Raw genomic sequence first — 14480 nt, forward strand, 5'->3', positions numbered from 1 at the left:
TTTGATTCAATTTTTCTACCGTCGAAAAAATCAATTTTCTGATGAAAAACGATGACCCGTGACCTGCAAACTTTCTACAGATGGTCAAAAATAATAAATTTGTAATATTTAATTTTTTGACTGTAAATGACTATTGCATGTGAATTATCACTTTTGGAACTAAAATAAGTGTGTTTAGAGTCATTTTAATGCCTGAAATTGGTGAAAATAGAAGCTTCTGAGTAGGAGAAAAAGTCTGTAAAAATGTCAATTTTGGTCACATTGAGGCTTTAAAAAGTGATTATTCAACAAGAGGCACAATCCAAATGACATTTTGATTCAATTTTTCTACAGTCGAAAAAATCAATTTTCTGATGAAAAACGATGACCCGTGACCTGTCAAACTTTCTACAGATGGTCAAAAATTAATAAATTTGTAATATTTAATTTTTTGACTGTAAATGACTATTGCATGTGAATTGTCACTTTTGGAAGAAAAATAAGTGTGTTTAGAGTCATTTTAATGCCTGAAATTGGTGAAAATAGAAGCTTCTGAGTAGGAGAAAAACTCTGTAAAAATGTCGATTTTGGTCACATTGAGGCTTTAAAAAGTAGTTATTCAACATGAGGCACAATCCAAATGACATTTTGATTCAATTTTTCTACAGTCAAAAAAATCAATTTTCTGATGAAAAACGATGACCCGTGACCTGTCGAATTTTCTCCAGATGGTCAAAAATGGTAAATTTTTAATATTGCATTTTTTGACTGTAAATGACTATTGCATGTTAATTATCACTTTTGGAACTAAAATAAGTGTGTTTATAGTCATTTTAATGCCTGAAATTGGTGAAAATAGAAGCTTCTGAGTAGGAGAAAAAGTCTGTAAAAATGTCAATTTTGGTCACATTGAGGCTTTAAAAAGTAGTTATTCAACATGAGGCACAATCCAAATGACATTTTGATTCAATTTTTCTACCGTCGAAAAAAATCTATTTTCTGATGAAAAACGATGACCCGTGACCTGCAAACTTTCTACAGATGGTCAAAAATAATAAATTGGTAATATTTAATTTTTTGACTGTAAATGACTATTGCATGTGAATTATCACTTTTGGAACTAAAATAAGTGTGTTTAGAGTCATTTTAATGCCTGAAATTGGTGAAAATAGAAGCTTCTGAGTAGGAGAAATAGTCTGTAAAAATGTCAATTTTGGTCACATTGAGGCTTTAAAAAGTGATTATTCAACAAGAGGCACAATCCAAATGACATTTTGATTCAATTTTTCTACAGTCGAAAAAATCAATTTTCTGATGAAAAACGATGACCCGTGACCTGTCAAACTTTCTACAGATGGTCAAAAATGGTAAATTTTTAATATTGAATTTTTTGACTGTAAATGACTATTGCATGTGAATTATCACTTTTGGAACAAAAATAAGTGTGTTTAGAGTCATTTTAATGCCTGAAATTGGTCAAACTAGAAGCTTCTGAGTAGGAGAAAAAGTCTGTAAAAATGTAAATTTTGCTCACATTGAGGCTTTAAAAAGTAGTTATTCAACATGAGGCTCAATCCAAATGACATTTTGATTCACTTTTTCTACAGTCGAAAAAATCAATTTTCTGATGAAAAACTATGACCCGTGACCTGTCGAATTTTCTCCAGATGGTCAAAAATGGTAAATTTTTAATATTGAATTTTTTGACTGTAAATGACTATTGCATGTGAATTATCACTTTTGGAACAAAAATAAGTGTGTTTAGAGTCATTTTAATGCCTGACATTGGTGAAAATAGAAGCTTCTGAGTAGGAGAAAAACTCTGTAAAAATGTCAATTTTGGTCACATTGAGGCTTTAAAAAGTAGTTATTCAACATGAGGCACAATCCAAATGACATTTTGATTCAATTTTTCTACAGTCGAAAAAATCAATTTTCTGATGAAAAACGATGACCCGTGAATTGTCAAACTTTCTCCAGATGTTAAAAAAAAAAAAATTTGTAATATTTAATTTTTTGACTGTAAATGACTATTGCATGTGAATTATCACTTTTGGAACGAAAATAAGTGTGTTTAGAGTCATTTTAATGCCTGACATTGGTGAAAATAGAAGCTTCTGAGTAGGAGAAAAACTGTAAAAATGTCAATTTTGGTCACATTGAGGCTTTAAAAAGTAGTTATTCAACATGAGGCACAATCCAAATGACATTTTGATTCAATTTTTCTAAAGTCGAAAAAAATCTATTTTCTGATGAAAAACGATTACCCGTGACCTGTCGAATTTGCTGCAGATGGTCAAAAATGGTAAATTTTTAATATTGAATTTTTTGACTGTAAATGACTATTGCATGTGAATTATCACTTTTGGAACAAAAATAAGTGTGTTTAGAGTCATTTTAATGCCTGAAATTGGTCAAAATAGAAGCTTCTGAGTAGGAGAAAAAGTCTGTAAAAATGTCAATTTTGGTCACATTGAGGCTTTAAAAAGTAGTTATTCAACATGAGGCTCAATCCAAATGACATTTTGATTCAATTTTTCTACAGTAGAAAAAAATCAATTTTCTGATGAAAAACTATGACCCGTGACCTGTCAAGCTTTCTACAGGTGGTCAAAAATAATAAATTTGTAATATTTAATTTTTTGACTGTAAATGACTATTGCATGTGAATTATCACTTTTGGAACAAAAATAAGTGTGTTTAGAGTCATTTTAATGCCTGAAATTGGTGAAAATAGAAGCTTCTGAGTAGGAGAAAAACTCTGTAAAAATGTCAATTTTGGTCACATTGAGGCTTTAAAAAGTAGTTATTCAACATGAGGCACAATCCAAATGACATTTTGATTCAATTTTTCTACAGTCGAAAAAATCAATTTTCTGATGAAAAACGATGACCCGTGACCTGTCAAACTTTCTCCAGATGGTCAAAAATAATAAATTTGTAATATTAAATTTTTTGACTGTAAATGACTATTGCATGTGAATTATCACTTTTGGAACAAAAATAAGTGTGTTTAGAGTCATTTTAATGCCTGAAATTGGTGAAAATAGAAGCTTCTGAGTAGGAGAAAAACTCTGTAAAAATGTCAATTTTGGTCACATTGAGGCTTTAAAAAGTAGTTATTCAACATGAGGCACAATCCAAATGACATTTTGATTCAATTTTTCTACCGTCGAAAAAATCAATTCTCTGATGAAAAACGATGACCCGTGACCTGCAAACTTTCTACAGATGGTCAAAAATAATAAATTTGTAATATTTAGTTTTTTGACTGTAAATGACTATTGCATGTGAATTATCACTTTTGGAACTAAAATAAGTGTGTTTAGAGTCATTTTAATGCCTGAAATTGGTGAAAATAGAAGCTTCTGAGTAGGAGAAAAAGTCTGTAAAAATGTCAATTTTGGTCACATTGAGGCTTTAAAAAGTAGTTATTCAACATGAGGCACAATCCAAATGACATTTTGATTCAATTTTTCTACCGTCGAAAAAATCAATTTTCTGATGAAAAACGATGACCCGTGACCTGCAAACTTTCTACAGATGGTCAAAAATAATAAATTTGTAATATTAAATTTTTTGACTGTAAATGACTATTGCATGTGAATTATCACTTTTGGAACTAAAATAAGTGTGTTTAGAGTCATTTTAATGCCTGAAATTGGTGAAAATAGAAGCTTCTGAGTAGGAGAAAAAGTCTGTAAAAATGTCAATTTTGGTCACATTGAGGCTTTAAAAAGTAATTATTCAACAAGAGGCACAATCCAAATGACATTTTGATTCAATTTTTCTACAGTCGAAAAAATCAATTTTCTGATGAAAAACGATGACCCGTGACCTGTCAAACTTTCTCCAGATGTTAAAAAATAATAAATTTGTAATATTTAATTTTTTGACTGTAAATGACTATTGCATGTGAATTATCACTTTTGGAACTGAAATAAGTGTGTTTAGAGTCATTTTAATGCCTGAAATTGGTGAAAATAGAAGCTTCTGAGTAGGAGAAAAACTCTGTAAAAATGTCAATTTTGGTCACATTGAGGCTTTAAAAAGTAGTTATTCAACATGAGGCACAATCCAAATGACATTTTGATTCAATTTTTCTACAGTCGAAAAAAATCTATTTTCTGATGAAAAACGATTACCCGTGACCTGTCGAATTTTCTCCAGATGGTCAAAAATGGTAAATTTTTAATATTGAATTTTTTGACTGTAAATGACTATTGCATGTGAATTATCACTTTTGGAACAAAAATAAGTGTGTTTAGAGTCATTTTAATGCCTGAAATTGGTCAAAATAGAAGCTTCTGAGTAGGAGAAAAAGTCTGTAAAAATGTCAATTTTGGTCACATTGAGGCTTTAAAAAGTAGTTATTCAACATGAGGCTCAATCCAAATGACATTTTGATTCAATTTTTCTACAGTCGAAAAAAATCAATTTTCTGATGAAAAACTATGACCCGTGACCTGTCAAGCTTTCTACAGGTGGTCAAAAATAATAAATTTGTAATATTTAATTTTTTGACTGTAAATGACTATTGCATGTGAATTATCACTTTTGGAACAAAAATAAGTGTGTTTAGAGTCATTTTAATGCCTGAAATTGGTGAAAATAGAAGCTTCTGAGTAGGAGAAAAACTCTGTAAAAATGTCAATTTTGGTCACATTGAGGCTTTAAAAAGTAGTTATTCAACATGAGGCACAATCCAAATGACATTTTGATTCAATTTTTCTACAGTCGAAAAAATCAATTTTCTGATGAAAAACGATGACCCGTGACCTGTCAAACTTTCTCCAGATGGTCAAAAATAATAAATTTGTAATATTAAATTTTTTGACTGTAAATGACTACTGCATGTGAATTATCACTTTTGGAACAAAAATAAGTGTGTTTAGAGTCATTTTAATGCCTGAAATTGGTGAAAATAGAAGCTTCTGAGTAGGAGAAAAAGTCTGTAAAAATGTCAATTTTGGTCACATTGAGGCTTTAAAAAGTAGTTATTCAACATGAGGCACAATCCAAATGACATTTTGATTCAATTTTTCTACAGTCCAAAAAAGCAATTTTCTGATGAAAAATTAAGACCTGTGACCTGTCGAATTTTCTACAGATGGTCAAAAATAATAAATTTGTAATATTTAATTTTTTGACTGTAAATGACTATTGCATGTGAATTGTCACTTTTGGAATAAAAATAAGTGTGTTTAGAGTCATTTTAATGCCTGAAATTGGTGAAAATAGAGGCTTCTGAGTAGGAGAAAAAGTCTGTAAAAAATGTCAATTTTGGTCGCATTGAGGCTTTAAAAAGTAGTTATTTAACACGAGGCACAATCCAAATGACATTTTGATTCAATTTTTCTACAGTCCAAAAAATCAATTTTCTGATGAAAAATTAAGACCCGTGACCTGTCGAATTTTCTACAGATGGTCAAAAATAATAAATTTGTAATATTTAATTTTTTGACTGTAAATGACTATTGCATGTGAATTGTCACTTTTGGAACAAAAATAAGTGTGTTTAGAGTCATTTTAATGCCTGAAATTGGTGAAAATAGAGGCTTCTGAGTAGGAGAAAAAGTCTGTAAAAATGTCAATTTTGGTCACATTGAGGCTTTAAAAAGTAGTTATTCAACATGATGCACAATCCAAATGACATTTTGATTCAATTTTTCTACAGTGAAAAAAATCAATTCTCTGATGAAAAACGATGACCCGTGACCTGCAAACTTTCTACAGATGGTCAAAAATAATAAATTTGTAATATTTAGTTTTTTGACTGTAAATGACTATTGCATGTGAATTATCACTTTTGGAACTAAAATAAGTGTGTTTAGAGTCATTTTAATGCCTGAAATTGGTGAAAATAGAAGCTTCTGAGTAGGAGAAAAAGTCTGTAAAAATGTCAATTTTGGTCACATTGAGGCTTTAAAAAGTAGTTATTCAACATGAGGCACAATCCAAATGACATTTTGATTCAATTTTTCTACCGTCGAAAAAATCAATTTTCTGATGAAAAACGATGACCCGTGACCTGCAAACTTTCTACAGATGGTCAAAAATAATAAATTTGTAATATTAAATTTTTTGACTGTAAATGACTATTGCATGTGAATTATCACTTTTGGAACTAAAATAAGTGTGTTTAGAGTCATTTTAATGCCTGAAATTGGTGAAAATAGAAGCTTCTGAGTAGGAGAAAAAGTCTGTAAAAATGTCAATTTTGGTCACATTGAGGCTTTAAAAAGTAATTATTCAACAAGAGGCACAATCCAAATGACATTTTGATTCAATTTTTCTACAGTCGAAAAAATCAATTTTCTGATGAAAAACGATGACCCGTGACCTGTCAAACTTTCTCCAGATGTTAAAAAATAATAAATTTGTAATATTTAATTTTTTGACTGTAAATGACTATTGCATGTGAATTATCACTTTTGGAACTGAAATAAGTGTGTTTAGAGTCATTTTAATGCCTGAAATTGGTGAAAATAGAAGCTTCTGAGTAGGAGAAAAACTCTGTAAAAATGTCAATTTTGGTCACATTGAGGCTTTAAAAAGTAGTTATTCAACATGAGGCACAATCCAAATGACATTTTGATTCAATTTTTCTACAGTCGAAAAAAATCTATTTTCTGATGAAAAACGATTACCCGTGACCTGTCGAATTTTCTCCAGATGGTCAAAAATGGTAAATTTTTAATATTGAATTTTTTGACTGTAAATGACTATTGCATGTGAATTATCACTTTTGGAACAAAAATAAGTGTGTTTAGAGTCATTTTAATGCCTGAAATTGGTCAAAATAGAAGCTTCTGAGTAGGAGAAAAAGTCTGTAAAAATGTCAATTTTGGTCACATTGAGGCTTTAAAAAGTAGTTATTCAACATGAGGCTCAATCCAAATGACATTTTGATTCAATTTTTCTACAGTCGAAAAAAATCAATTTTCTGATGAAAAACTATGACCCGTGACCTGTCAAGCTTTCTACAGGTGGTCAAAAATAATAAATTTGTAATATTTAATTTTTTGACTGTAAATGACTATTGCATGTGAATTATCACTTTTGGAACAAAAATAAGTGTGTTTAGAGTCATTTTAATGCCTGAAATTGGTGAAAATAGAAGCTTCTGAGTAGGAGAAAAACTCTGTAAAAATGTCAATTTTGGTCACATTGAGGCTTTAAAAAGTAGTTATTCAACATGAGGCACAATCCAAATGACATTTTGATTCAATTTTTCTACAGTCGAAAAAATCAATTTTCTGATGAAAAACGATGACCCGTGACCTGTCAAACTTTCTCCAGATGGTCAAAAATAATAAATTTGTAATATTAAATTTTTTGACTGTAAATGACTACTGCATGTGAATTATCACTTTTGGAACAAAAATAAGTGTGTTTAGAGTCATTTTAATGCCTGAAATTGGTGAAAATAGAAGCTTCTGAGTAGGAGAAAAAGTCTGTAAAAATGTCAATTTTGGTCACATTGAGGCTTTAAAAAGTAGTTATTCAACATGAGGCACAATCCAAATGACATTTTGATTCAATTTTTCTACAGTCCAAAAAAGCAATTTTCTGATGAAAAATTAAGACCTGTGACCTGTCGAATTTTCTACAGATGGTCAAAAATAATAAATTTGTAATATTTAATTTTTTGACTGTAAATGACTATTGCATGTGAATTGTCACTTTTGGAATAAAAATAAGTGTGTTTAGAGTCATTTTAATGCCTGAAATTGGTGAAAATAGAGGCTTCTGAGTAGGAGAAAAAGTCTGTAAAAAATGTCAATTTTGGTCGCATTGAGGCTTTAAAAAGTAGTTATTTAACACGAGGCACAATCCAAATGACATTTTGAATTAATTTTTCTACAGTCCAAAAAATCAATTTTCTGATGAAAAATTAAGACCCGTGACCTGTCGAATTTTCTACAGATGGTCAAAAATAATAAATTTGTAATATTTAATTTTTTGACTGTAAATGACTATTGCATGTGAATTGTCACTTTTGGAACAAAAATAAGTGTGTTTAGAGTCATTTTAATGCCTGAAATTGGTGAAAATAGAGGCTTCTGAGTAGGAGAAAAAGTCTGTAAAAATGTCAATTTTGGTCACATTGAGGCTTTAAAAAGTAGTTATTCAACATGATGCACAATCCAAATGACATTTTGATTCAATTTTTCTACAGTGAAAAAAATCAATTTTCTGATGAAAAACGATGACCCGTGACCTGTCAAACTTTCTCCAGATGGTCAAAAAGAATAAATTTGTAATATTAAATTTTTTGACTGTAATTGACTATTGCATGTGAATTATCACTTTTGGAACTAAAATAAGTGTGTTTAGAGTCATTTTAATGCCTGAAATTGGTGAAAATAGAAGCTTCTGAGTAGGAGAAAAACTCTGTAAAAATGTCAATTTTGGTCACATTGAGGCTTTAAAAAGTAGTTATTCAACATGAGGCACAATCCAAATGACATTTTGATTCAATTTTTCTACCGTCGAAAAAATCAATTTTCTGATGAAAAACGATGACCCGTGACCTGCAAACTTTCTACAGATGGTCAAAAATAATAAATTTGTAATATTTAATTTTTTGACTGTAAATGACTATTGCATGTGAATTATCACTTTTGGAACTAAAATAAGTGTGTTTAGAGTCATTTTAATGACTGAAATTGGTGAAAATAGAAGCTTCTGAGTAGGAGAAAAAGTCTGTAAAAATGTCAATTTTGGTCACATTGAGGCTTTAAAAAGTGATTATTCAACAAGAGGCACAATCCAAATGACATTTTGATTCAATTTTTCTACAGTCGAAAAAATCAATTTTCTGATGAAAAACGATGACCCGTGACCTGTCAAACTTTCTACAGATGGTCAAAAATTAATAAATTTGTAATATTTAATTTTTTGACTGTAAATGACTATTGCATGTGAATTGTCACTTTTGGAAGAAAAATAAGTGTGTTTAGAGTCATTTTAATGCCTGAAATTGGTGAAAATAGAAGCTTCTGAGTAGGAGAAAAACTCTGTAAAAATGTCAATTTTGGTCACATTGAGGCTTTAAAAAGTAGTTATTCAACATGAGGCACAATCCAAATGACATTTTGATTCAATTTTTCTACCGTCGAAAAAAATCTATTTTCTGATGAAAAACGATGACCCGTGACCTGCAAACTTTCTACAGATGGTCAAAAATAATAAATTGGTAATATTTAATTTTTTGACTGTAAATGACTATTGCATGTGAATTATCACTTTTGGAACTAAAATAAGTGTGTTTAGAGTCATTTTAATGCCTGAAATTGGTGAAAATAGAAGCTTCTGAGTAGGAGAAATAGTCTGTAAAAATGTCAATTTTGGTCACATTGAGGCTTTAAAAAGTGATTATTCAACAAGAGGCACAATCCAAATGACATTTTGATTCAATTTTTCTACAGTCGAAAAAATCAATTTTCTGATGAAAAACGATGACCCGTGACCTGTCAAACTTTCTACAGATGGTCAAAAATGGTAAATTTTTAATATTGAATTTTTTGACTGTAAATGACTATTGCATGTGAATTATCACTTTTGGAACAAAAATAAGTGTGTTTAGAGTCATTTTAATGCCTGAAATTGGTCAAACTAGAAGCTTCTGAGTAGGAGAAAAAGTCTGTAAAAATGTAAATTTTGCTCACATTGAGGCTTTAAAAAGTAGTTATTCAACATGAGGCTCAATCCAAATGACATTTTGATTCACTTTTTCTACAGTCGAAAAAATCAATTTTCTGATGAAAAACTATGACCCGTGACCTGTCGAATTTTCTCCAGATGGTCAAAAATGGTAAATTTTTAATATTGAATTTTTTGACTGTAAATGACTATTGCATGTGAATTATCACTTTTGGAACAAAAATAAGTGTGTTTAGAGTCATTTTAATGCCTGACATTGGTGAAAATAGAAGCTTCTGAGTAGGAGAAAAACTCTGTAAAAATGTCAATTTTGGTCACATTGAGGCTTTAAAAAGTAGTTATTCAACATGAGGCACAATCCAAATGACATTTTGATTCAATTTTTCTACAGTCGAAAAAATCAATTTTCTGATGAAAAACGATGACCCGTGACCTGTCAAGCTTTCTACAGGTGGTCAAAAATAATAAATTTGTAATATTTAATTTTTTGACTGTAAATGACTATTGCATGTGAATTATCACTTTTGGAACAAAAATAAGTGTGTTTAGAGTCATTTTAATGCCTGAAATTGGTGAAAATAGAAGCTTCTGAGTAGGAGAAAAACTCTGTAAAAATGTCAATTTTGGTCACATTGAGGCTTTAAAAAGTAGTTATTCAACATGAGGCACAATCCAAATGACATTTTGATTCAATTTTTCTACAGTCGAAAAAATCAATTTTCTGATGAAAAACGATGACCCGTGACCTGTCAAACTTTCTCCAGATGGTCAAAAATAATAAATTTGTAATATTAAATTTTTTGACTGTAAATGACTACTGCATGTGAATTATCACTTTTGGAACAAAAATAAGTGTGTTTAGAGTCATTTTAATGCCTGAAATTGGTGAAAATAGAAGCTTCTGAGTAGGAGAAAAAGTCTGTAAAAATGTCAATTTTGGTCACATTGAGGCTTTAAAAAGTAGTTATTCAACATGAGGCACAATCCAAATGACATTTTGATTCAATTTTTCTACAGTCCAAAAAAGCAATTTTCTGATGAAAAATTAAGACCTGTGACCTGTCGAATTTTCTACAGATGGTCAAAAATAATAAATTTGTAATATTTAATTTTTTGACTGTAAATGACTATTGCATGTGAATTGTCACTTTTGGAATAAAAATAAGTGTGTTTAGAGTCATTTTAATGCCTGAAATTGGTGAAAATAGAGGCTTCTGAGTAGGAGAAAAAGTCTGTAAAAAATGTCAATTTTGGTCGCATTGAGGCTTTAAAAAGTAGTTATTTAACACGAGGCACAATCCAAATGACATTTTGAATTAATTTTTCTACAGTCCAAAAAATCAATTTTCTGATGAAAAATTAAGACCCGTGACCTGTCGAATTTTCTACAGATGGTCAAAAATAATAAATTTGTAATATTTAATTTTTTGACTGTAAATGACTATTGCATGTGAATTGTCACTTTTGGAACAAAAATAAGTGTGTTTAGAGTCATTTTAATGCCTGAAATTGGTGAAAATAGAGGCTTCTGAGTAGGAGAAAAAGTCTGTAAAAATGTCAATTTTGGTCACATTGAGGCTTTAAAAAGTAGTTATTCAACATGATGCACAATCCAAATGACATTTTGATTCAATTTTTCTACAGTGAAAAAAATCAATTTTCTGATGAAAAACGATGACCCGTGACCTGTCAAACTTTCTCCAGATGGTCAAAAAGAATAAATTTGTAATATTAAATTTTTTGACTGTAATTGACTATTGCATGTGAATTATCACTTTTGGAACTAAAATAAGTGTGTTTAGAGTCATTTTAATGCCTGAAATTGGTGAAAATAGAAGCTTCTGAGTAGGAGAAAAACTCTGTAAAAATGTCAATTTTGGTCACATTGAGGCTTTAAAAAGTAGTTATTCAACATGAGGCACAATCCAAATGACATTTTGATTCAATTTTTCTACCGTCGAAAAAATCAATTTTCTGATGAAAAACGATGACCCGTGACCTGCAAACTTTCTACAGATGGTCAAAAATAATAAATTTGAAATATTTAATTTTTTGACTGTAAATGACTATTGCATGTGAATTATCACTTTTGGAACTAAAATAAGTGTGTTTAGAGTCATTTTAATGCCTGAAATTGGTGAAAATAGAAGCTTCTGAGTAGGAGAAAAAGTCTGTAAAAATGTCAATTTTGGTCACATTGAGGCTTTAAAAAGTGATTATTCAACAAGAGGCACAATCCAAATGACATTTTGATTCAATTTTTCTACAGTCGAAAAAATCAATTTTCTGATGAAAAACGATGACCCGTGACCTGTCAAACTTTCTACAGATGGTCAAAAATTAATAAATTTGTAATATTTAATTTTTTGACTGTAAATGACTATTGCATGTGAATTGTCACTTTTGGAAGAAAAATAAGTGTGTTTAGAGTCATTTTAATGCCTGAAATTGGTGAAAATAGAAGCTTCTGAGTAGGAGAAAAACTCTGTAAAAATGTCAATTTTGGTCACATTGAGGCTTTAAAAAGTAGTTATTCAACATGAGGCACAATCCAAATGACATTTTGATTCAATTTTTCTACCGTCGAAAAAAATCTATTTTCTGATGAAAAACGATGACCCGTGACCTGCAAACTTTCTACAGATGGTCAAAAATAATAAATTGGTAATATTTAATTTTTTGACTGTAAATGACTATTGCATGTGAATTATCACTTTTGGAACTAAAATAAGTGTGTTTAGAGTCATTTTAATGCCTGAAATTGGTGAAAATAGAAGCTTCTGAGTAGGAGAAATAGTCTGTAAAAATGTCAATTTTGGTCACATTGAGGCTTTAAAAAGTGATTATTCAACAAGAGGCACAATCCAAATGACATTTTGATTCAATTTTTCTACAGTCGAAAAAATCAATTTTCTGATGAAAAACGATGACCCGTGACCTGTCAAACTTTCTACAGATGGTCAAAAATGGTAAATTTTTAATATTGAATTTTTTGACTGTAAATGACTATTGCATGTGAATTATCACTTTTGGAACAAAAATAAGTGTGTTTAGAGTCATTTTAATGCCTGAAATTGGTCAAACTAGAAGCTTCTGAGTAGGAGAAAAAGTCTGTAAAAATGTAAATTTTGCTCACATTGAGGCTTTAAAAAGTAGTTATTCAACATGAGGCTCAATCCAAATGACATTTTGATTCACTTTTTCTACAGTCGAAAAAATCAATTTTCTGATGAAAAACTATGACCCGTGACCTGTCGAATTTTCTCCAGATGGTCAAAAATGGTAAATTTTTAATATTGAATTTTTTGACTGTAAATGACTATTGCATTTGAATTATCACTTTTGGAACAAAAATAAGTGTGTTTAGAGTCATTTTAATGCCTGACATTGGTGAAAATAGAAGCTTCTGAGTAGGAGAAAAACTCTGTAAAAATGTCAATTTTGGTCACATTGAGGCTTTAAAAAGTAGTTATTCAACATGAGGCACAATCCAAATGACATTTTGATTCAATTTTTCTACAGTCGAAAAAATCAATTTTCTGATGAAAAACGATGACCCGTGAATTGTCAAACTTTCTCCAGATGTTAAAAAAAAAAAATTTGTAATATTTAATTTTTTGACTGTAAATGACTATTGCATGTGAATTATCACTTTTGGAACGAAAATAAGTGTGTTTAGAGTCATTTTAATGCCTGACATTGGTGAAAATAGAAGCTTCTGAGTAGGAGAAAAACTCTGTAAAAATGTCAATTTTGGTCACATTGAGGCTTTAAAAAGTAGTTATTCAACATGAGGCACAATCCAAATGACATTTTGATTCAATTTTTCTAAAGTCGAAAAAAATCTATTTTCTGATGAAAAACGATTACCCGTGACCTGTCGAATTTTCTCCAGATGGTCAAAAATGGTAGATTTTTAATATTGAATTTTTTGACTGTAAATGACTATTGCATGTGAATTATCACTTTTGGAACACAAATAAGTGTGTTTAGAGTCATTTTAATGCCTGAAATTGGTCAAAATAGAAGCTTCTGAGTAGGAGAAAAAGTCTGTAAAAATGTCAATTTTGGTCACATTGAGGCTTTAAAAAGTAGTTATTCAACATGAGGCTCAATCCAAATGACATTTTGATTCAATTTTTCTACAGTAGAAAAAAATCAATTTTCTGATGAAAAACTATGACCCGTGACCTGTCAAGCTTTCTACAGGTGGTCAAAAATAATAAATTTGTAATATTTAATTTTTTGACTGTAAATGACTATTGCATGTGAATTATCACTTTTGGAACAAAAATAAGTGTGTTTAGAGTCATTTTAATGCCTGAAATTGGTGAAAATAGAAGCTTCTGAGTAGGAGAAAAACTCTGTAAAAATGTCAATTTTGGTCACATTGAGGCTTTAAAAAGTAGTTATTCAACATGAGGCACAATCCAAATGACATTTTGATTCAATTTTTCTACAGTCGAAAAAATCAATTTTCTGATGAAAAACGATGACCCGTGACCTGTCAAACTTTCTCCAGATGGTCAAAAATAATAAATTTGTAATATTAAATTTTTTGACTGTAAATGACTATTGCATGTGAATTATCACTTTTGGAACAAAAATAAGTGTGTTTAGAGTCATTTTAATGCCTGAAATTGGTGAAAATAGAAGCTTCTGAGTAGGAGAAAAAGTCTGTAAAAATGTCAATTTTGGTCACATTGAGGCTTTAAAAAGTAGTTATTCAACATGAGGCACAATCCAAATGACATTTTGATTCAATTTTTCTACCGTCGAAAAAATCAATTTTCTGATGAAAAACGATGACCCGTGACCTGCATACTTTCTAC

The sequence above is a fragment of the Triturus cristatus genome, chromosome 8 (genome assembly GCF_964204655.1).
Source record: "Triturus cristatus chromosome 8, aTriCri1.1, whole genome shotgun sequence".
Taxonomy (NCBI): domain Eukaryota; kingdom Metazoa; phylum Chordata; class Amphibia; order Caudata; family Salamandridae; genus Triturus; species Triturus cristatus.